Source organism: Macaca mulatta, chromosome 1 (assembly GCF_049350105.2).
Source record: "Macaca mulatta isolate MMU2019108-1 chromosome 1, T2T-MMU8v2.0, whole genome shotgun sequence".
In the NCBI taxonomy this organism is placed as follows: domain Eukaryota; kingdom Metazoa; phylum Chordata; class Mammalia; order Primates; family Cercopithecidae; genus Macaca; species Macaca mulatta.
In genome coordinates this window covers 234,766,231-234,787,764 of record NC_133406.1, presented here as the reverse complement: position 1 = coordinate 234,787,764, position 21,534 = coordinate 234,766,231, and the positions used below count along the sequence as shown (strand labels likewise).

Genomic DNA, 21,534 nt, shown 5'->3' with positions numbered 1-21,534 from the left:
TGTGGAGCCCTTGCTTGTGGAGGTGAGAACTGCAGCTTGGAGAGGAGCAGAATTGCCCCAGAGGGTTGCTAGGGGAAGATTCCCAGAGAAGCTGAAAGCAGCAGTGCTGAAAGGAAAATGAGCTGGCCTAGGATAGTGGAGGTGGAGGTGATGAAGGCAGAGGGGGCATAAGCCATGGTGGTGGTGGAGGTAATGAAGGTGGAAGTGAAGGTAGGAGTAGTGGTGGAGGTGGAGGTGGTGGATGGAGATGTTGAAAGTAGAGATGATGGTGGAGGTGATGAAGGTGGAGGTGAAGGTGGTGGTGGAGGCGATGAAGGTAGAGGTGGAGGTGATGAAGGTGGAGTTGGTGGTGGTGGAGGTGATGAAGGTGGAGGTGGTGGTGGAGGTGGAGGTGGTGCAGGTGATGAAGGTAGAGGTGGAGGTGATGAAGGTGGAGTTGGTGGTGGTGGAGGTGATGAAGGTGGAGGTGAAGGTGGTGGTGGAGGCGATGAAGGTAGAGGTGGAGGTGATGAAGGTGGAGTTGGTGGTGGTGGAGGTGATGAAGGTGGAGGTGGAGGTGGAGGTGGTGCAGGTGATGAAGGTAGAGGTGGAGGTGATGAAGGTGGAGTTGGTGGTGGTGGAGGTGATGAAGGTGGAGTTGGTGGTGGTGGAGGTGATGAAGGTGGAGGTGGTGGAGGTGGAGGTGATTAAGGTGGAGGTGATGGGTGAAGGTGGTGGTGGAGGTGATTAACCAGAGGTTATGGTGGAGGTGGTGGGGGAGGAGGAGGTGATGGTGGTAGAGGTAGAGATGATCGAGATGGAGGGGCAGAGATCATGGTAGAGGTGGAGGTGACAGCAGTGGTGGCAGTGAGCCGTGTGTGGGCGCTAACCTATGCACACATGCCCATGAGATGCCTGGCTCTGCACGCACACCCTGTGAGCCGGGCATCATCCCGGTTGGGGATACAAGCCTGGGCCTGTGCAGACTGCCCTCTCCCACTGTGGACCCCCTTGGAGGAGGCTGCTGCGGCTGCAGGACGCCCTCTGTCACCCTAGGAGGAGCAGCGGAACATGACCTCCCGTCGCTCCACTTCTCAGCGCTCTGCTTGTCTTCAGCCTCACGCTGGCGTCTGTGTTATCTATAAGCAGAAAGCTGCTTGTTCAGAGCGGGCTGGGACAGCTTCGTGCATTCATCAAAGGCGTGCTGGGCACCGGTGAGGTGTCAGTTCCTGTTCCAGGCATGAGGGATTCAGCAGGAAACGAGACAGACCCACCCCCTGCCCTCAGTGTCCAGCTGAGGCCAGTCAGGTGAACAGTCGCACAGGCTGGGGTGGACGCTTGGCAGAGGACACGCTTGTGACACTCAGAGCTCTCTGGGGCAGCCTCTCCGAAGAGGTGACATTTGAGCAGGAACCCCAAGGAAGAGCATCCCAGGTAGAGGGACCTGAGTCGGAAGAGGCCCTGGGCACGAAAGAAGCAACCACTCAAGCCAGGGCTGGGGAGGAGCCCTGTCGGAGGACAGCACCAGCCTCCCCATTCGGTTGCCTGACCAGCATCTGAGGCCAGATACAGCCACGGCTGGCTCCAGGGCTCCCTGACACCATGGCACTCGCAACTCCTCCATTTCAGAAACTGACCACACACCTCCAGAAACCCAGGAGCCACCTGCACCCCTGTCTTCCCCCTACACCCCGCATCTGTCCACAGACCCTGCAGTCTCAGCCTCTTGGATTGCCAGCCGGCTCCGTCTCCCCAGCCTTGCCCAGGTGGCCCCAGCTCACACCTGCATTGCCCTGGAGACTTCTGACGACACCGCCTGCTGCTGCCCGGGCCCCCACGTGCAGTCGGTTCTCAGTGATCTTGAGAAGCACCGCTCAGCTCACCCTAGGAGGAGGCCTTTGGCCGCTCCAGTGTTTGTCTCTGGACTTCTCTGCTGGCCGCAGAACAAGACTGTGCTTTAGAAGGTGGACTCCCAGAACTGCCACTCACCAGGTGACCAAGGCAGGCCAGCTTTACCTCTCCAAGCCTCAGTTTTCTCAGCTGTCATTTGTGCCTAAAAAATAGTACTAATCTCATAGGATTATGGGGCAAAAAATACGCAGAATGAATGCATCAGAAAGCCCTTATCCCGAGGCCTCATTCAGACTGCCCTGGGTCGGCAGCAGCTCTGACACCACTGCCCACACATTAATACAGCTGAGGGCTGCTACTCAGGTGGGTGTCCTTCTCTTGCACCCACTGTACTCGGAGGGCACTTCCCGGATGTCCCTGGACCCCCGCCATCCAATTCCATCTTCAGCGTAGGGCTTGGTGTCCGGAAGAATGAGACCCACATCCAGGAGTAGGCCAGTTTCACGTGAGGCTCAGGGCTGAAGCCAGAGGCCATGCAGCACCGCGTCGGACAGTGCTTATCTGTGCTAATCATGAAGTAACACAAGGGAGGTTTAAAAATACTACGCTTATTTCATTTCAGTGCAGGAGGGAGAAAGAACACACAGTCTGTATGAGCAACTCAAATCAAAAATAAATGAGGCAAAAGAGTCACCAAAAATAGTGTGGCATTAGAGGCAGCAGTCTGCGTGGCTCGGCCAGCTGTCCTCAGCTCTCTGCCGGCAAGCAGCACCACAGAGGGCTGCGAGGATGCCTTGATGGTGTTTACTCCGGAGAAGATTAACCTGATGCTTGCGATCTGATGAGAAGTCACAATTACCAGCAGGGAAGGTAGCACAGAGGGGACACACAGGGCACCCAAAGGCGCCTGGCATCCTCTCCTCCTCGCCTGTCACCCTCGCCAGGCAGTGAGGTCAGAGGCTAGGCTAGCAGGCAGCATGGGAACCACTTGGCCAGAAAGTTTCCTGTTTGACCTGAAGGAGTTCCCCTTTCCAGACTCAAGAGTGTCCCCACAGAAGGGCAGGGTTGTGGCTTGGGCCCATGTGGGGCTCCAGCCCACTGAGGAACAGAACAGCATGTGCTGTGCACAGCATGAGGAGTTGCACTTTTGCCTTAATTTTATTACAGACGGGGTCGCCTTCCTTTTTTTTTTTTGGATGCAGTCTCACTCTGTCACCCAGGCTGGAGTGCAATGGCGTGATCTCAGCACACCACAACTTCCACCTCCCAGGTTCAAGTGATTCTCCTGCCTCAGCCTTCCAAGTAGCCAGGACTACCGGCGCCTGCCACCACGCCCAGCTAATTTTTGTATTTTTAGTAGAGACAGCGTTTCACCATGTTGGCCAGGCTGGTCTCAAACTCCTGACCTCTGGTGGTCTGCCCACCTCGGCCTCCCAAAGTGCTGAGATTACAGGCACGAACCCCCGTGCCTGGCTTCACCTTCCTTTTTTAATGTGTCAGAGGTCTGCAAATTATGGCCCAGGGGCCAGATCAGGCCCACCTTTTGTTTTTGTGAATAAGGTTTTATTGGAACACAGCTACGCCCTTTCATTTACGTATTTGCTGCATTTGCCCCCAGAGTTGAGTAATTGTAACCGAGATGGACTGGCCCGAAATGCCTAAAATATTTATTGTCTGTCCCATTACTGCAAAAGTTTGCCCTTCCCTGCCATAGCTGCTTAAGCACCCTGGGGAGGCGTCCTGTCCACTGAAGAAAGCTCCAGTGTCCATGGGGCTTTGGTCAGTGTTGGTTTTGCTATGCTAATGTTGATTTGGAGCTTTAGAGATTTTTGGTTGATTGATTGGTTGGTTGGTTTTTTGGGGGTTTTTTTTGAGACAGGATCTCGATCCATCACCCAGGCTGGAATGCAGTGGTGCAATCATGGCCCAGTGCAGCCTCCACCTCCCCAGACTCAAGTGATCCTCCCACCTCAGCCTCCCAAGTAGCTGAGACCATAGGCATGCGCCACCATGCACAGCTAATTTTTGTATTTTTTTTTTGTAGAGACGGGGTTTTACCATGTTGCCCAGACTGGTCTGGAACTCCTGGGCTCAGTCTGCCCACCTCGGCCTCCCAAAGTGTTAGGATTGCAGGTGTGAGCCATCACATCCAGCCCCTAGAGATGTTTTTATTTAAAAAAGAAAGGCAATTCTGCAATAATGAGGTTTCTCTGATGCAAGGAACATCTTTTGTCCAGAGACATTTAGTCACTCAATGAGCCTCAAACCCCACCGTGAAGGAAAGCACTACATTCCAGCCACCAGCACCCACCTGCCGCCCCCTGACAGCTTCAGCTTTCAGAGCGAAGGAGGCTTCCCACAGAAGGCCAGGTCCCCCTGACCACCCTGCTGGGCCACCCTCCAACATCTCCGAGTGAGGGGTGTGTGGGACTCCACAGGCCAGGGCTCGGGGAGGACCTCGCTCCTGGCGGGTCCTTTCCTGGGATGCGCTAACGTCCCTTGGCTCTCCTCCAGCTTCCATGAATCACAGTGAAGCTATTTAAACCTGGGGCTGTGAGAATGTGTCAATGTGTCCACCCCCTTGAGACCACAGGGCTTTCAAGACAGAGCATCCTTTCAATAGACTGTGGAGCCAAGTACTGAATCTGATGAGGCATTTTCACCAGGCCTGTGTGAAACACTTAAAAATTGTGCATAACATGTAACTGGACAGGTATCTACCAGAAAACAGTGCAAGGAGCTTTTAAGCCATGAGGTTTGCTTCTGTGGGAAGGCTTTGGGGTGCTGCTCACACGCGGCGTGACTCAGGTGGGGCAGACAGTAGACAGTGGCGGTGACACTGCAGTGACGCTGCAGAGTGTGGACACTAACACATCCCACTGGACTTCTGCGTGAGCCCCCAGACAGGAGCTTGACCAGCGTCAACTGGACTTCCTGCATCTGATCCTCTCCCAGAGTGAGGTTTTGAACAGGGATGGGCAGAATGCCACAAATCACACCGCTGCTGAAATAGGTCTGCCTTCTGGGTACCGGTTATGAAAGCTGGTTTGTGTGTCACATCCCCAGGACAGGAGGTTATGGTCTCACAACAGGAAAACCCAGCAGAATCCCAGGGTGCGCTGGAAAGTCAACAAACCGCCTAAAACTCACCCACAAAATACTGTGACCAGGAGTATGCATGGAGACAGTGCCGAGCTCCGTACAGGCCGTCTCACTTCAGTGAGACCCCTCCCACCGCCAACCAAGAGAGAGGAAAAATCCTAGACTCAGGCCCACAAGGACGGGCGTATGGGGCCGGGGACGCGGGGTGCGTAGGGCAGAGGCATGGATCCTGCAAGGTTGTGTGCAAAGCAGAATGGAGGAGCACAGGTGTCTGGAGGGGAAGCATGGCTTTCTTATTTAGCTTTTTTTGAGATGAGGTCTCACTCTGTCTCCCAGGCTGGAGTGCAGTGGCATGATGTTGGCTCACTGCAACCTCAGGCTCAGGCCATCCTCCCATCTCAGCCTCCCAAGTTGCTGGGACAACAGGTGCACATCACTATACCTAGCTTTTTTTTTTTTCCTCTTATTTTTAGTAGAGATGGGGTTTCAGTATGTTGCTGGGCTAGTCTAGAATTCCAGGGCTCAAGAGATTCGCCCACCAGCCATGGGTGGCTCACACCTGTAATTCCAGCACTTTGGGAGGCCAACAGATCACTTGAGGTCAGGAGTTCAAGACCATCTTGGCCAACATAGTGAAACCCTGTTGTAAAAATACAAAAATTAGCTGGGCATGGTGGCAGGTGCCTGTAATCCCAGCTACTCGAGAGACTGAGGCTGGAGAATTGCTTGAACCTGGGAGGTGGAGGTTGCAGTGAGCCAAGATCGTGCCACTGCACTGCAGGCTGGATGTCAGAGCAAGACTCTGTCTCAAAAAAAAAAAAAAACTTGGCCTCCCAAAGTGCTGGGATTACAGACATGAGCCACTATGCCCAGCCAGGCGTGGCTTGAAAAGCTGTATCCCTGGAGGAGATGTTGTCCTGGAGCAGGGTTCAGCAAAATTTTTATTTTATTTTATTTTGAGACAAGATCTCTCTCAGTTGCCTAGGTGGGAGTGCAATAGTGTGATCATAGGTGACTGCAGACTTGACCTGCCAGGCTCAAGCAGTCTTCCCACGTGAACCTCCCAGGTAGTTGGTACTACAGGCGCACACCTGTGATCCCATAGCGGTAAACCACACCCAGCTAATTTTTTTGTAATTTTGTAGAGAAGATGTCTCACTGTGTTGCCCAGGCTGGTTTTGAACTCCTGAGCTCAAGCAATCCTCCCACCACAGCCTCCCAATCTCAAAGTGCTGGGATTACAAGCACGAGCCACTGCACCCAGCCAGGCAAATGTTTTCATAGAGGACCAGATAGTCGATGTTTTCAGCTTGCAGGAAATTCAGTCTCTATTGCAACTACTCAGGTCTGCCGTAGTAGCGTGAAAGCAGCCATGGGCAATATGTAAATAGGTGCTGTGTACTGAATGTTTCTGTCCCCCAAGATTGATAGCTGCAGCCCTAATCCTCAATGTGATGGCATTAAAAGGTGGGGCCTGGGAGGTGATAAGGTTTAGATAAGCTTGGGTCTTGCTCTGTTGCCCAGGCTGGAGTACAGTGGCATGATCATGGCTCACTGCAGCCTGGACCTCCTGGGCTCAAGCAATCCTCCAACCTCAGCATCCGAAGTAGCTGGGACCACAGGTATGCACCACGACACCCAGCTAATTTTTTTGTCATTTTGGGGTAGAGGGCTCATGACAGCACTAGTGCCTTGGTAAGAAGAGGAAAAGGCCAGAGCTCCCTCCCTACTCTGTGTGGAACAGCAGGAAGGAATTCTGTCTACAAGGCAAGAGAGAGCCCTCACCCGGAACCCTATCAGCCAGGACCCTGATGTTGGATTTACCAGCCTCCAGCACTGTGAGACAGAAATGTCTGTTGTTTAAGCCCCCCAGGTTGTGATATTTCGTTATGGCAGCCCCAAGCTCACTAAGATAACAAGATAGCTTGGCTGCATGCCAATAAAACTTTATTTATGGATGCTGAGATTGGAACTTTATATAAATTTTGTGTGTTACGAAATGTTATTCTTCTTTTGGTTTTCTTTCATTTAAAACTGTAAAAATTTGACTTGGCACAGTGGTTCACACCTGTAATCCCAGCACTTTGGGAGGCTGAGGCAAGAGGACAGTGTAAGGCCAGGAATCTGAGACCAGCCTGGACAACATAGCAAGACTCTGTCTCTACAGAAAAATTTTAAAATTAGCCGGGGGTGGTGGCACACACATATAGTTCCAGCTGCTTGGGAGGCTGAGGCAGACAGATCACTTGAGCCCGGGAGTTCAAGGCTACAGTGAGCTGTGATCGTGCCACTGCACTCCAGCCTGGGCAACAGAGCAAGTGCCCTTCTCAAAAAAAAAAAAATTGAATGAATTAAATAAAACAAAAAAACTATTCTTAGCTCAAGTCTGCACAAACACAGGTGACAGGCTGACGCAGCAGTTTGCCAACCCCTGTCCTAGAGCAAGGAGGGAAGCCGTCACGCTGCGCCCTCTGCTGGCCAGCCGGCGTGCAATGCTGCTCAGGTTCTGGGTGCCTCCGTCATTTTAGGAAGGATGTGGCAAACAGAAACGCCATTAAAAGAGGGTGGCAGGGTGCTGATGTTCCAGAGGGAAACTGCTGAATGATGACTAATTAGGGCTCTCGAGTTGGGCACTGGAGCACCGGACTTCCTGCTCTCCAAAGCCCAGCTTGGCGGCCTTGACCTCAGCATCTTCAATGGTACAGCACCGCCCCAAGGCCGACCTATAACGTTTGGCGAGGGTCCAGTGTCGCAGCCTGTGCATGGCACGCGTTGCACAGCGTCAGCCAAAATTACATTGATGGGCTTAAGTCAGAAACCTTGTGTGGAAGGAGGGAAAGAAGCAAGGTTTGCTCACAAGAACAAAGGGCCCGGTTGTAGATGGGGTGAACTACAGCGGCTGTCCTCAGATGCTCCAGGTATTGTTCTAGACAGAGGGACTCACTTCATTGTCAATCTTGAGAGGGCAGAGCGAGCCCAACAGGTGAAAGTGATGAGGAAGCTGGTTTCCAATCAACATGCAAAGAATCATGTTGTTATTTCAGTTGTCCCCAGTGGGATGATCTGCCTAGAGTTTCCCACAGGTGGAGGCAGGGAGACCCATAATGTGGGGGTCTTGCGGAGGGGGTCGTGCATCACCCGGAGCCCTGCACCTGGGGTCCCGTCTCCACATGCTTGGAGGTTTCACGACGTGTGACCCTAGTTATCTTGGGGGATGTGCCCCCTCCCCACAGTCCTGGCCCAGAGGAATGAAGTTGCATCAAGGCAGATTGATTCAGTAGTTGATCCTTATGTTGTAGAAATAACTAGAAGCTAGAAGGAGAACCACTGTGAGGTCCCCATTAAGCTGGATGAGAGTTTTGGTGGTCCCCAGACAGGGCTGGCTCGGGATTTCATTCTGTGTTCAGGACCACCTGCTGCAGTACAGTCTCCCACCTCAGCCTCTCAGACTGCCACCTCCTGCCCCCGATCCGGCCTAAGATGCCCCCAGCACCACCCCTGCTCAAAACAGAAGCAGGCCTAGATACTCTGCCTCTTCCATGACAAGAACGCACCAGGATTGCGTCCCTTTCCAAGCAGAACTTTCCCAAAGCCCCACCCTCCAGGACTCGGGTTACAGACCGCCACAGGCCACCCCAACTGGAAGAAAATTCAGGAAATATAGGGGTCATGGGTAACAGCTGGGCCAGCCGGCAACCGTATCTACGACATTTTTTAAATTTTTATTTTTATTATTTATTTATTTTTGAGAATCTCGCTCTGTCACCCAGGCTGGAGTACGATGGTGTAATCTTGGCTCACTGCAACCTCTGCCTCCTGGGTTCAAGTGATTCTCCTGGTCAGCCTCATGAGTAGCTGGGATTACAAGGGCCCACCACCATGCCTGGGTAATTTTTGTGTAGAGATGGGGTTTCACCATGTTGACCAGGTTGGTCTCGAACTCCTGACCTTAGGTGATCCGCCCGCCTCGGCCTGTAAGGCCGCCATGCCCAGTCTAAAATTTTTCTTTTCTTTTCTTTTCTTTTTTTGAGAAGGAGTCTCGCTCTGTTGCCCAGGCTGGAGTGCAGTGGCACATCTCAGCTGACTGCAAGCTCCGCCTCCCGGGTTCACGCCATTCTCCTGCCTCAGCCTCCTGAGTAGCTGGGACTACAGGCGCCTGCCACCACGCCCAGCTAAGTTTTTGTATTTTTAGTAGAGCCGGGGTTTCACCATGTTAGCCAGGATGGTCTCGATCTCCTGACCTCGTGATCCGCCCGCCTCAGCCTCCCAAAGTGCTGGGATTACAGGTGTGAGCCACCACGCCCAGCCTAAAATTTTTATTTTCATATATATTTTTTGAGATAGGGTCTCACTCTGTCACCCAGCTGAAGTACAGTGGCACAATCACAGCTCACTGCAGCCTCGACCTTCCAGGCTCAAGCCATCCTCCTGCCTCAGCCTCTCAAGTAGCCTGGACTACAGGTGCACACCACAATGCCCAGCTAATTTTTTTGTTTTATTTTTTGTAGAGACAGGGTTTCTCCATGTTCCCAGGCTGGTCTTAAATTCCTGGGCTCGAGCGATCCACCCACCACAGGCCAAATTGCTGAGAGTACAGGTGTGAGCCACCATGTGCCATGTTTATTGATCCATCTTAAGTATTTGACTTAAACGCATACACCCAAATGTGGGGCCGCTGTTGACTCCATGATGCAGAAGTTTCTTTTTCTTTTTTCCCAGTTTTTTCTATTGTGGTAAAAGTACATGTAAAATGTGCCATCTTAACCACTTTTAAGTGTACAGTTTAGTGGTATTAAGTATACAATGGTATTGAGGGTATGGTTCAGTGGTATTGAGTGTATAGTTTGATGATACTGAGTGTACAGTTCAGTGGTATTGAGTGTACAGTTCAGTGGCATTGAGGGTACAGCTCAGTGGTATTGAGTGTGTAGTTCAGTGGTGTTGAGGGTATAGTTCAGTGGTATTGAGGGTATGGTTCAGTGGTATTGAGGGTATAGTTCAGTGGTATTGAGGGTACAGTTCAGTGGTATTGAGTGTGTAGTTCAGTGGTATTGAGTGTACGGCTCAGTGGTATTGAGTGTATGGCTCAGTGGTATTGAGTGTACAGTTCATTGGTATTGAGTGTAGAGTTCAGTGGTATTAAGTACATTCATAATATATGCACTACCATTACCACCATCCATCTCCAGAGCCTTTTAATTCTCCCAAATGGAAATTCTATCCCATTAAACTGGAACTCCCCATTTCCCCTCCCCTGTGTCTGCGGACCACCATTCTACTTTCTGTCTCTATGTGCATGACTACTCTAGGGACCTCAGATAATTGGAATTGTACAGTATTTGTCATTTTGTGACTGGCTTATTTTACCTAGCAGAATGGTCTCGAGACTCATCCATGTTGTACCGTATGTCAGCATTTCCTTCCTTTGTATGACTGAGGGATGTTCCATTGCATTGCATGTGTGTGCCACATTTTGCTTATCTCTCTCTCTTTTTTTTTAGACAGGGTCTCGCTCTGTCACCCAGGCTGGAGTGCAGTGGCACAATCTTGGCTCACTGCAACCCCTGCCTCCTGGGTTCAAGTGATTGTCATGCCTCAGCCTCCTGAGCAGCTGGGATTACAGGTGCCTGCCATGACACCCAGCTAATTTTGTATTTTTAGTAGAGACGGGGTTTCGCCATGTTGGCCAGGCTGGTCTCGAACTCCTGACCTCAGGTGATCTGCCCGCGTCAGCCTCCCAAAGTGCTAGGATTACAGGCGTGAGCCACCATGTTCAGCCTTTGCATATCTTTTTATCCGTTGGTGGACATGGGTTGTTTCCATGTTTTAGCTATTGCAAATCATGCTGCTATGAACACATGGGTACAAATATCCCTTTGAGACCCTGTTTGCAATTATTTAGGATATATCCCCAGAAGTGGGACTGCTAGATCATATAGTGATTTGATTTTTAGTTTTAAAAGAACAACCATACTGTTTTCCATAGTGGCTGTACCATTTTACATTCCCACCAACAGTGCACAGGGTCCCCATTTCTCCACATCTTGCCAACCCTTATTATTCTGGGCTTTTTTATAGCAGCCATCCTAATGGCTGGGAGGTAGTATCTCATTGTGGTTTTGATTTGCATTTCCCTAATGGTTACTGATGTTGAGCATCTTTTAATATGTTTATTAGCCATTTGTGTCTTGTCTTTGGAGAAGTATCTATTCAAGTCCTTTGCCATTTTTGTAATTGGGCTGTTTGGTTTTTTGTTGAATTTTGTTCTCTATGTATTCTGGATATTAATTCCTTATCAGATACGTGATTTGCAAGTATTTTCACTCACTCTGGGTTGCCTTATTACTGTTGATAGTACCTTGTATTTTTATTTATCTATCTATTTATTTATAGAGCTGGATCTTGTTATGTTGCCCAGGCTGGAGTCCAGTGGCATGATCATAGCTCACTGTAACCTCAAAGTCCTGGGCTGAAGGGATCCTCCCACCTCAGCCTCCTAAATTGATGCGACCACTGGCATGCACCACCATGCCTAATATATATATATATATGTTTTTTTTTTTGAGATGGAAAGTGTCACTCTTGTTGCCCAGGCTGGAGTGCAATGGCACAATCTAGGCTCACTGCAACCTCTGCCTCCTGGGTTCAAGTGATTCTCATGCCCATGCCTCAGCCTCTTGAGTAGCTGGGATTACAGGTGCCCACCACCACGCCCAGCTAATTTTTGTATTTTTAGTAGAGGCAGGTTTTCACCATGTTGGTCAGGCTGGTCTCGAACTCCTGACCTCAGGTGATCCACCCACCTCGGCCTCCCGACTTTCTGGCATTACAGGCATGAGACACCACGCCCAGCCGCCTGGCGAATTTTTAAATTTTGTGTTAGAGATTGGGTCTCACTGTGTTGCCCAGACTGGTCTCAAACTCCTGACCTCAAGCAGTCCTTCCACCTTGGCCTCCAGCTCCAGGTGTGAGCCACCACACCCAGCCAATAGTGTCTTTTAAATGAGGTATCTCTAACTGCCACTCAGCATTTACCAGTCACCTGCCTTCCTGGTCCAAAGAAACTTTTTAAAAAAAGAGTTGGCAAGTATCTGAAAATACAATTTGTTTTTAAGAGCCAGGAATGAAGCTGAGGTTTGAGGGCTGGTTCACTGTGTCTGAAACTGCAGAGCAGCCAGTGAGGTTACCTTCACAGCTTCCAACTTTTACCTTTGCTTGTGAGATTGAGCATCAGCTGAATCTGTGGTCTGTGATAGCCATGAATACAGTCTGTGTTTGGAGACCCAGAGAGTCAGGGCAACATCTCCGTGCTGAGGGCCAGGAAGATAACGGCTGTTCTCTGGCTCCGGGAGGCAGTAGAGGTCACCTGTCCAGAGCCAGAGGTCCATGGGGGGCTCCAGGGCGGGAGGTCAAGGTACGTGTGAGGAAAGAACCCCGATTTGGAGCTGGACACACCGAGACTGTGGTTCCAGCTTTGCCACTAATTTCACCAAGCGACCTTGGATGTTCTTTAATATTCTTGGGCCTCGATTTCCCCATCTGTAAAAACCATGTCGCGGCCAGGGCTGGGGGCAAGGTCCAGAGCTGGCTCAACATGGGTCACTGTCCCCCACCTCTCCCTCATGGCGCCTCTCTCTTTGTTTTTCATTTTCCCATTAGTTCGCCTTCCTCCTTCTCCCTTCTCCCTCCTGTTTATCTCTCAGCACCTCTGCTTTCTTTCTGAGCACCCAAACTGTTTTATTTTCCCTTCCTTTTCCTCTTTCTACCTCCCCTAACCACGGTTTTATCTTTATCCTGCCGGGAACACACAGCAGCTCCCCTGGTGTAGGCTTCAGAGCTGTGTGCCCACGCCAGGAAAGGAGGTGCCAGCCTCCCTCCTGGAATCACACGGGGGTGGCTTGGGACCAGGGACTCAACACAGTGCAGGTGGCCGGCACCACGGGAGATGGCACGTTCCACCCAAGTCCTCCCTTTGCCTGGCACCCCGAAGAGCTTGGGTTGTCCCCAGAGTGAGTCACCAGAGAGCCTGGCCCCAGGCTCAGCAGCTGGCATGGGAGGGAGGAGGGGCCTCCCCAGGAAAGAATGCAGAGCAGGGAGAGGCCACAGGGAGGGAGAAAAACCCCCGCAGAGGGTGCTCTTACCTCTGGCCCATCCTCCCCAGGGCCACCTGTCCCCTCAAGGTGGCTGCCCCCTCTGTGTCCTGGCAGAGAGATGAGAGATGGAGTGGCAGAGACTGCCCTGGGCCTCTCAGCACTGCATAGCTCAGAGCACACTTTGGAGTCAGCCAGCCCTGAGTCCAGGGTTCTCGGACCCTCCGTGTTGTTACCTGTGGCATGGGAGACAGCAGTACCCCTTCCCAGGGCAGCAGGGAAGATCAGATGAGGGAACTCAGGTAAAAGGTGGGCAGCCGATCCTGGCACATGGCCAATCATGGCACACAGTCGGCAGCAGTGAGGGAGCTCTTCAACATCACCAGAACCCCCTGCCCTGAGAAAGGGGCTCCTGGGCCGACAGGGAAGGTCTGCCTCCTACTCCGGAGGGGCTGCTAGGGTACAGGCCTGGGCTGCCTCCTCACAGCCACCTGCTCCCTGTCCTCCACCTGCCTCCTGCCGCATCTGGCCGCTGCTCAGCCAGGAAGGTCAGGGGTGTCGGGCCCTCCCACCTGGGTCACGCGCTACGCATGCCTGAGAGCAAAGGCCACGCCCCAGCACCCCACGCCTTCTTGGCCCTGCGGCGACAGTGCATGGCTCTGGCACGCGCTGCACCAACTTCCTGTTGGGTGCTGTGGTCCCAAGGCGCGTGCTTTGCAGCAGATGTGTGACCTGGCGTTCCCCTGAGTGCTCGGAAAATGGCCTTGTCTCCGGTTGTTCCCGTTCAGGAGCAGGTACCCGGGGTGCTCCAGGGATCCGGTTTTCCAGGATGGGTTTTCTGTCTGATGGGTGGGCAGCCCCAGCTCCCTGAGCAGGGCTTAGGTGCCCCCGTAGTGTCCGGGGTTAATTGTGCCAGCCTGAGCCCCATGTGCCCCCCTTGGGATGGGCCTCAGCCTGGGGTGAGCTGACCCTGCCCAATGCAGCCCAGCCCTTCACTGCTTCCTGTTGCTGCCGCTGGGCAGAGTGGGCCTGGCACCCAGCAGAGACGTCTGACTGCCGCACATTCTCCACTGGCTTCTGCTTTCATCCCCGGGGCGATGTTGAGGGAGACGCCGGGAGATGGAGAGCCCCTGGGGCCACCTCTGTCCCTCTGCAGGGGGCAGGGCTGGCAGCTCTGGGGAAGAGCCCTGCCCATCTTGTCTGCTCTCTCCCGGGAAGCCCTGGCCTGGGGATTCCCATCTCTGAGAAGGCCCCTGCCTTGCACGTGGATGGTATGGGTCCCCAGTCCCTCCTCTCTCCCCTCATCCTTCGGGCGGAGCACAGGGCAGTGGTGGGGGATGAAGACCCCTCAGACCCCTTCCCCCCCACCCTGTAGCCCCTTGCACAGCCCTGAGGTCACTGTCCCGGAGGGGAGGGCAAAGGGCTCCTTGGTGATGGCTTCCTGCATCCCCTCTCGCTTGCCTCCTCCACTTCCCCTGGGCAGGATATGGGTGCTGGGTGTGGTCATGGAGGGAGGAGGCTGTAAGCCTCCTGGGGGACACATTAGTGTGTGTGTGTGTGTGTGTGTGTGTGTGTGTGTGTGTGGATGGCTGAAGGGAGGAGGCCGGGGGCCTGGGCAGGCAGCTATGGGGACTCCGATCCATTGAGGGCTCCTGCTGCCTCTGCAGGGGACAGGCCCAGCCAGCTACTGAGTGAGCAGCCTGCAGCAGCCCTGACTCACTACCAGTCGCGCCGTCTGTGCAGTGCTGGGGTCCCCACCACCCAGTACCAGGTGAGCGGCCCTGCACGGCACCGTACCTTCCACCTATGGTCACTGAGAAGCAGGATGGAGCTAGGGCAGGCACGTGAATTTTTTGGCTGTGGTCTATTTTTTGTTCATTGCAGCATTGATTAGATGTGAATGTGAACTGTTCTTGCAAAAGTCTAGACCTGTGGTGTTTGTAATCGGGGAACCGGCATTGAACATTGCTTTGAAGAGATTGAAATTTCTAGCCTGTGATCTTCTTGAAGATTGTTACTGAGGCATTGATGTGATGTACCATCAAAGGCTCCGTTCGGCAGTCATGACCTTGGGCACCGTGGTTAGATCTCGATGCTTCTGCTGTTGTCTGAACCATGTGATATCTGTCACTGTGCCACTGGTCCCTTTGGCTCAGGCCTCAGGAGTTTGGAGGAGAGACTGAGGTTTCTCCGTGACAAATACAGGGAATCCTGACTGGGATCTCCAATCTCTAGTAAGGTTTGCACAGTTCTTCTTGCATTTCTTTGGCTACATCTAAGCCAAAGTCTGGATGGAGCTGTCAGGGAACTGGGTTATGTTGACCTCCCAACCCCTGCCCACCCTCTGGGGCATCCTTATGATAAGCGGGCCTTTCTGCCAGGCCCCCAGCATGACCCCCCAGGCCGACGACCCCCTAGGGTCATGACCCCTAGTGCACTCAGAGTCAGCACCTGCCTTTGTTGCAGCATCGACCCTCTGCCATCAGATCCCGCTCAGGGAAGGAATGGGCTCCTGTTGGGCGCCTGCTGGGTGAGAGGGGAAGTGTGTGTTGTGTAAGTGCCCTTCTGTGTCATGCGGTTTTGAGCAGTTGCACACCTCTTCCTGTCTCCGCTGGAAGCACAGTCACCGCCATGGCTCCTCCATCCAGGCTCTGGCCCGCAGAACAAACAACATGGTTTTGTGTTACACAGTAGTCACGGCAGATACTTCGGTGGCTTGGCATGGGGGACCTCCAGGGTTCCAGAAGCAACATACAAAATAACATCAATTCAACAAGCAGGTGCTGGAGTCCTTGCCCCAGGCCTTCCAGAAGACACCCAGGACATCACACCCAGCCCGGAACAGCCCCTCTCTCTCCATCCCTTCGGCGATGTTCACTGGGCATTACCACATGCTGGTGTCCGCTCTGGGTGTGGGGACACATCCATGAAGGAAAGAGATGAAGCTCCCCGCCCGGAGGAGCTGACCCCCAGCAGTCTTACGGGATATGGGTACAGAGATGAATCTGGGGGAGAGTCCATTGTTGGTGTTGCGTCACCGACCTCCAGGATGGCCTCCAGGGACCCTGCCTCCTGGTGTCCACTGTCCCCATTGTATTAGGGTTGGCCTTTTGAAAGCTGTGAGTCTGAGTCGCCTGGCAGACAGATAAGGAATACAAGGTGATCATTCTTAAGACCTCAGGGATCTGCAGGCCAGTCTTCTGGAAGCTTTGAGCTTCCAGGATGATTCAGAATTTGGACACAGCCACAGAAAGCCTAAGTGCCACAGGTCCTGCCATGACACCCTGAGGTGGGGGCTCACACTTGGGCGTGGCTGGTCACATCTCTAAAAGATGAGCCTTCACTTTTATAGAGGCTGAGGCGGGCGGATCACAAGGTCAAGAGATCAAGATCATCCTGGCCAACATGGTGAAACCCCATCTCTACTAAAAATACAAAAAAAATTAGCTGGGTGTGGCAGTGTGCACCTGTAGTCCCAGCTACTCAGGAGGCCGAGGCAGAATTGCTTGAACCCAGGAGGCAGAGGCTGCAGTGAGCCAAGATCGCACCACTGTACTCCAGCCTGGGCAACTGAAGAGACTCCATCTCAAAAAAAAAAAATGAGCCTTTTCCAGGAAAGTGGAAAAGACAGAGAAGCCTCCTGACAGCCAAGGAGACCAGCAGCCAGAAGAGCAGGTGTTGTAGCAAGGCTGAGGACCCGCAAACACTGATTTTCCCGGTAAGACTGCTCTGCTGCCCAGGGCGCACCGTACAAGAGCAGCTTCACCTGCCGTCATGCAGATGGCACAGATGTCCAGGAAGCAGCTGTGGTCAGTGACTCCCCAGGAGGCACTCCCAGACCTGGGGCCAGAGTCTTCCCTGCACCTGTGCCTGATGTGACACCAGGGCAGGACACAAGCTAGTCCCAGCTCCTGCGGCCCCCGCAGCACACCCCTACCTGTTAGCACACTGAGTCCTCCCTCGTTATCATCCCATTTTACAGATGGAGAAACTAACACAGGGAAGCCTGAGCGAATTGCCCAAAGTCATAGACCAGCACATGGCTGAGTGAGAACTCCAGTCAGCGCCAACTCCAAAGCCCAGATCGAAACCACTGACTGGACCTAACCTCCTTCCCAGGAGCCCAGCCTGATCGCCTCAGTCACCCAAAGAGGTTGGAATAATGTCATCAACCAGCTCCCAAAGAAGAGAGGAGCATGTGCAGTCTGCAATGGTAAGATTTCAGCTTAGAGAGAGATCCTCTCCAGCCTCAAAGTACTGACTTTGGATCAAGACTTCTCACTAAAGGAAAGTTCCGGCCAGCTCAAATGTTTTGTACTCCAGAATCTACAATAAAGAGACAGATACTGCCTTTTGCAGGAACTGGAAGTAGGTTTCCAGGTACCCACTGGACTCTAATTCAGTGTTGATAAGTATGACCCTGGAGATTCAATCAAAGCGGAACTTGCTCCCTGGAGCCCTGGGGTTACGCGCTAAGGTGGATTCTGTATAATGATGCTGCTGGCGGCTACAGCAAGCATTTATTTATCACGTACTCATGGGGCAGCTGCTGGTTCCACGTCACAGAGAAGCTGAGGTTGTCTGGTCTAGGTGGGGTGGCTCTTGCATATGTAGCAGGGTGGACTGGGGCGTGTGTGTCCCATGATGATGGCAGAGGCTCAGGGGCAAGTCTCCTGTGACTGAAGCATCTGCTCACCTTCCAGTTACCAAAGCAAGTCACATGGCTGCACAGGAGGGCAAGGCCAGGAATTCACCCCTCTGATGTGTGTGTGTGTGCGCGCGTGCGTGCATATGTATGTCTGTCTTTTTGCGTATTTGTGTATATGTGTGTATGTGTGCATATGTGTGTATATGTGTTTACATATGTGTGTATGTCTATATGTGTGTACGTGTGTAGGTATGTGTGTATGTGTATGTATCTGTGTATGTGTAGGTATGTGTGATGTGTGTGTAGGTATGTGTATATGCGTGTATGTACGTGTATAGGGGTGTGTGTATGTGTGTTTGTGTGTATGTGTATATGTATGTATGTGTGTAGGCGTGTACATATGTGTGTAGATGTGTGTGTATGTTTCTCTGTGTGTGTGTGTGTAGGTGTGTGTGTATGTGTAGGTGTGTGTATGTATGTGAGTGGGTACATTTGTATGTGTGTGTAGGGGTGTGTGTGTGTTGGGAGAGGCGGCAAAGTCACACAGCAAAGGACGTGGATGCTGGGAGAAGTGAGGCATTGGGGGTCAGTAACTCCACCTTCCATACCCTCATGCCCTCCCTATGTAAATCAGGTGCCAGCTCCCTCAACCAGAACATGTGGGTAACCATAACAGGTTGTCCCCACACCAGGTCAAATCAGAAAGTGTCTTCTATTATTTTGTGTCTCTGTCATTGACTCCTGGGCTCAGTCCTGACCTTCCCTTGTGGTTTCTTGGCTTAAGCCATTCATTTATTTCCTCTCACCTGGGTGCACTGACTTCTTCCCAGCTCATGCAGGCAGTTCAAGTGGCTCTGGCAGGGTACAGATTCCGTCTTTGACGCTAAGGTTGAGGGAATCGGAGACAGTGCCCCCAGAGCTCCTACTCAGACCCCCCAGGGCACATTTGCCCCCAAAATAATAGTCATTTACCATTAGCGTCAACAGAGAAATTGTGGCCCCAGGCCTCCCATTCTGCAGATGAGGAAACTGAGGCTCCAGGAGAGGCCCTTGCCTTGGTTAGCTGTGCCCCAGGGAGTTTTGCTCCATTTATCCATTTAGTCTGGGGCTGCTCTTCCTTGTGTGTCCTTGCCTAGAATCATGTATGGGTCCACCTTTTCCAAAAAACTGCCAGCCCAGGCCAGATGCAGTGGCTCACGCCTATGATCTCAACCCTTTGGGAGACTGAGGCGGGAGGATGGCTTGAGCCCAGGAGTTTGAGACCAGCCTGGGCTGCAGAGTAAGGCCTCATCTCTATAAAAAAAAATAATAATAATAATAATAATACAAAAATTAGCCAGGCTCGGCCACGCACATCTGTGATCCCAGCTAATTGGGAGGCTGAGGTGGAAGGATCCCTTGAGCCCTATAGGTTGGGGCTACAGTGAGCCGTGATCAGGCCACTGCACTCCAGCCTGGGGAACAGGGCAAGACCCTGTCTCAAAAAAGAAAGAGAGGGGCATGGGGCAGCATGGGGAGGAAACTGCTGGCCCTAGATCTCATGACCCAGGCTTGCCCCAGGAGCCAGAGTCCCATAAAGGGGTGCTGTGGGCTTTCCATCAGTCCCAGAAAGTGTCTCACCAGCGATGCCTTCCTGGGGCTGTGGCTTTCATGACAGTTCAAGACCCCCAGGATTCCTTTCTGTGTTTAAATAAACTCAGCTTCCTGTTCTCTCACCAACTCTGCATTCAGATCCCAAACTGGCAACATATTTGGCCTTTCTAGAAAAACTACAGTTGAGAAAACACCTCCACTTGGGGGTCATAGGGGAACCGAATATTCACACAGCCTTCAAGAACCTTCCCTGTGATTCCTGGTTAATCACGAAAAATAGAAAGAGCTGTGGCCGGGTGCAGTGCCTCATGCCTGTAATCCCAGCACTTTGGGAGGCCGAGGTGGGCAGATCATGAGGTCAAGAAATCGAGACCATCCTGGCCAACATGGTGAAACCCCATCTGTACTAAAAATACAAGAATTAGTTGGGTGTGGTGGCACACGCCTGTAGTCCCAGCTACTTGGGAGGCTGAGGCAGGAGAATTGCTTGAACCCGGGAGGCAGAGGTTGCAGTGAGCCAAGATCATGCCACTGCAGTCCAGCCTGGGCGACAGAGCGACACTCCATCAAAGAAAAAGAAAGAAAACAAAACAAAAGGAAAGAAAGAGAAGGAAAGGAAGGAAAGGGAAGGAAGGGAAGGAAAAGAAAGAAAAGAAAGAGCTGTGCCCTGGCAGACACCACCTTAACCAAACGGCCAGACTTGGTCTTGTCCTCGATGGGCAAACTCGCTTGTTCGTCCCTTCCTGGATGCATGAGAAGGAAAAGACCCCCCCAAAAAGGTTCAGCTAAATTGAATCCTGAAACTGCAGTCAGACAAATCCAAACCGAGGGACTGTGTGCAGGACAGATGACCTGAACTTTTCAAAAAAGGTCAGTGTCATAAAAAACAAAAATGAAAAAAATGGGGGGTTGCTTCTAGATTGAGAGAGATGAGAGAGAAATAACCAACGCCATTTGTGAGCCTTGAATGGATCCCAGATTTTTGTAAAGCTGTAGGAGTTATTTTGGAATAATTGGGAACACCCAATAGAGGATCAGGTGATACTGAACTAAGTATCTTAGGTAGAGTGCTGGTGGTGTGGTTAAGACAAAACTCTCAGATGAGTGCTGAGATATTGAGGAGTGGAGCTCAGGGGATTGCAACGCACTTTCAGACAGTTCAGAGAAAAGTGTGTGTGTGCATGTGGGTGTGTGCACATGTGGGTGTGTGTGCATGTGGGTGTGTGCGCATGTGTGCATGTGGGTGTGCACGTGCGTGTGGGTGTGTGCGTGTGTGTGGGTGTGTGTGCATGTGTACATATGTGTGCATGTGCATGTGCATTGCATGTGTGCCTGTATGTGTGTATGTGTGCATGTGGGTGTGTGTGCATGTGTATGCCTGTGCATGTATGCATGTGCGTGTGTGTGCGTATGTGCGTGGAGAGAGAGGAAAAGGGTAGGAGAGGAGCGGGAATGCATGCAAGTGAGACAAGAGGTAAACAATTGGTGTATGATTGGGATGAAGAGTATATGAGTATTTATTGCTATTCTAATTATTTCCACTTTTATGAGGTTTGAAAGTTTTCAAAGTAGTAAGTTGGTAGGAAGAAAGAAAATGCCCGTAGAGGGAGCCTCCCGACCTTCCTAGGTCCCCTGTCTTTGTCAGCCAACCACGTAAAGGGGAAGAGGATTTAATGACTGGATTCCTTCCTGGGCTCCAAGCATTTTCACATCTTGCTTCTCTTTGCTCCATGAGAAGTTAGGCAGGCCTGTGTGAATGCTCCATGCTTCAGTTTCTCCAAATCTAAATCCGGAAGATTTGCTCCAGGTCATGCGCAGACCAAGTGGAAGTGGAGCTGATGGGAGGGACCTAGCCTGTGGGCTCCCTGCTTGGACCCTGGGCCCTGCACCCCCTCAGCTGCTAGGCTCCCCTCTTGGATCTGGTGTGTTGGCAAGCGGTTTCTGAAGCCTGTTATCCCAAGTCCCGGCGGTGTCAGGGAGCCCGGGGCCACCCAGCTTAGCCGTGTCTGCCTCCCTCTGTGCTGAAGGAGCCACTGCGCCAGCCTGGAACTCACAGCATCCCCCTTAGGATGTTGGCTCCACAGGGATTGGCTGCTTGGCCGATACAGTCGCTCCTGATTGGACAGTGGCGTCTGCAGCTCAAGAAGGTGGACTCTGGGCTCTGCCTCTGTGTGTCTTACATCCTGAAATGCAAAGCGGGGGCTGTGGGGAAATCTCACCATCCCCTCCTCCCCTGGGAGGTGGCAAAGGTGGTGGAACCCTGGTGAGGAA

The 21,534-nt window shown here is 52.3% G+C and overlaps 1 protein-coding gene across 30 annotated transcripts in view; it reads left to right on the top strand.

The window, feature by feature from the left end:
• Positions 1-21,534, top strand: part of KCNAB2 (potassium voltage-gated channel subfamily A regulatory beta subunit 2) — a 108,558-nt gene that overhangs the window by 19,121 nt on the left and 67,903 nt on the right. For 5 of the 30 annotated variants that reach the window (XM_077977719.1, XM_077977703.1, XM_077977770.1 and 2 more), the window contains exon 2: positions 17,005-17,235. The exons of 13 other annotated variants lie outside the window; for them this stretch is intronic. The gene's annotated coding sequence lies outside the window, so the exon portion shown is untranslated. Of the gene's footprint in view, positions 1-13,617; positions 13,817-17,004; positions 17,236-21,441; positions 21,527-21,534 lie in introns of those variants that run through there. 12 more of the 30 variants (XM_001090061.5, XM_077977561.1, XM_015140304.3 and 9 more) reach the window with 9 other exon arrangements.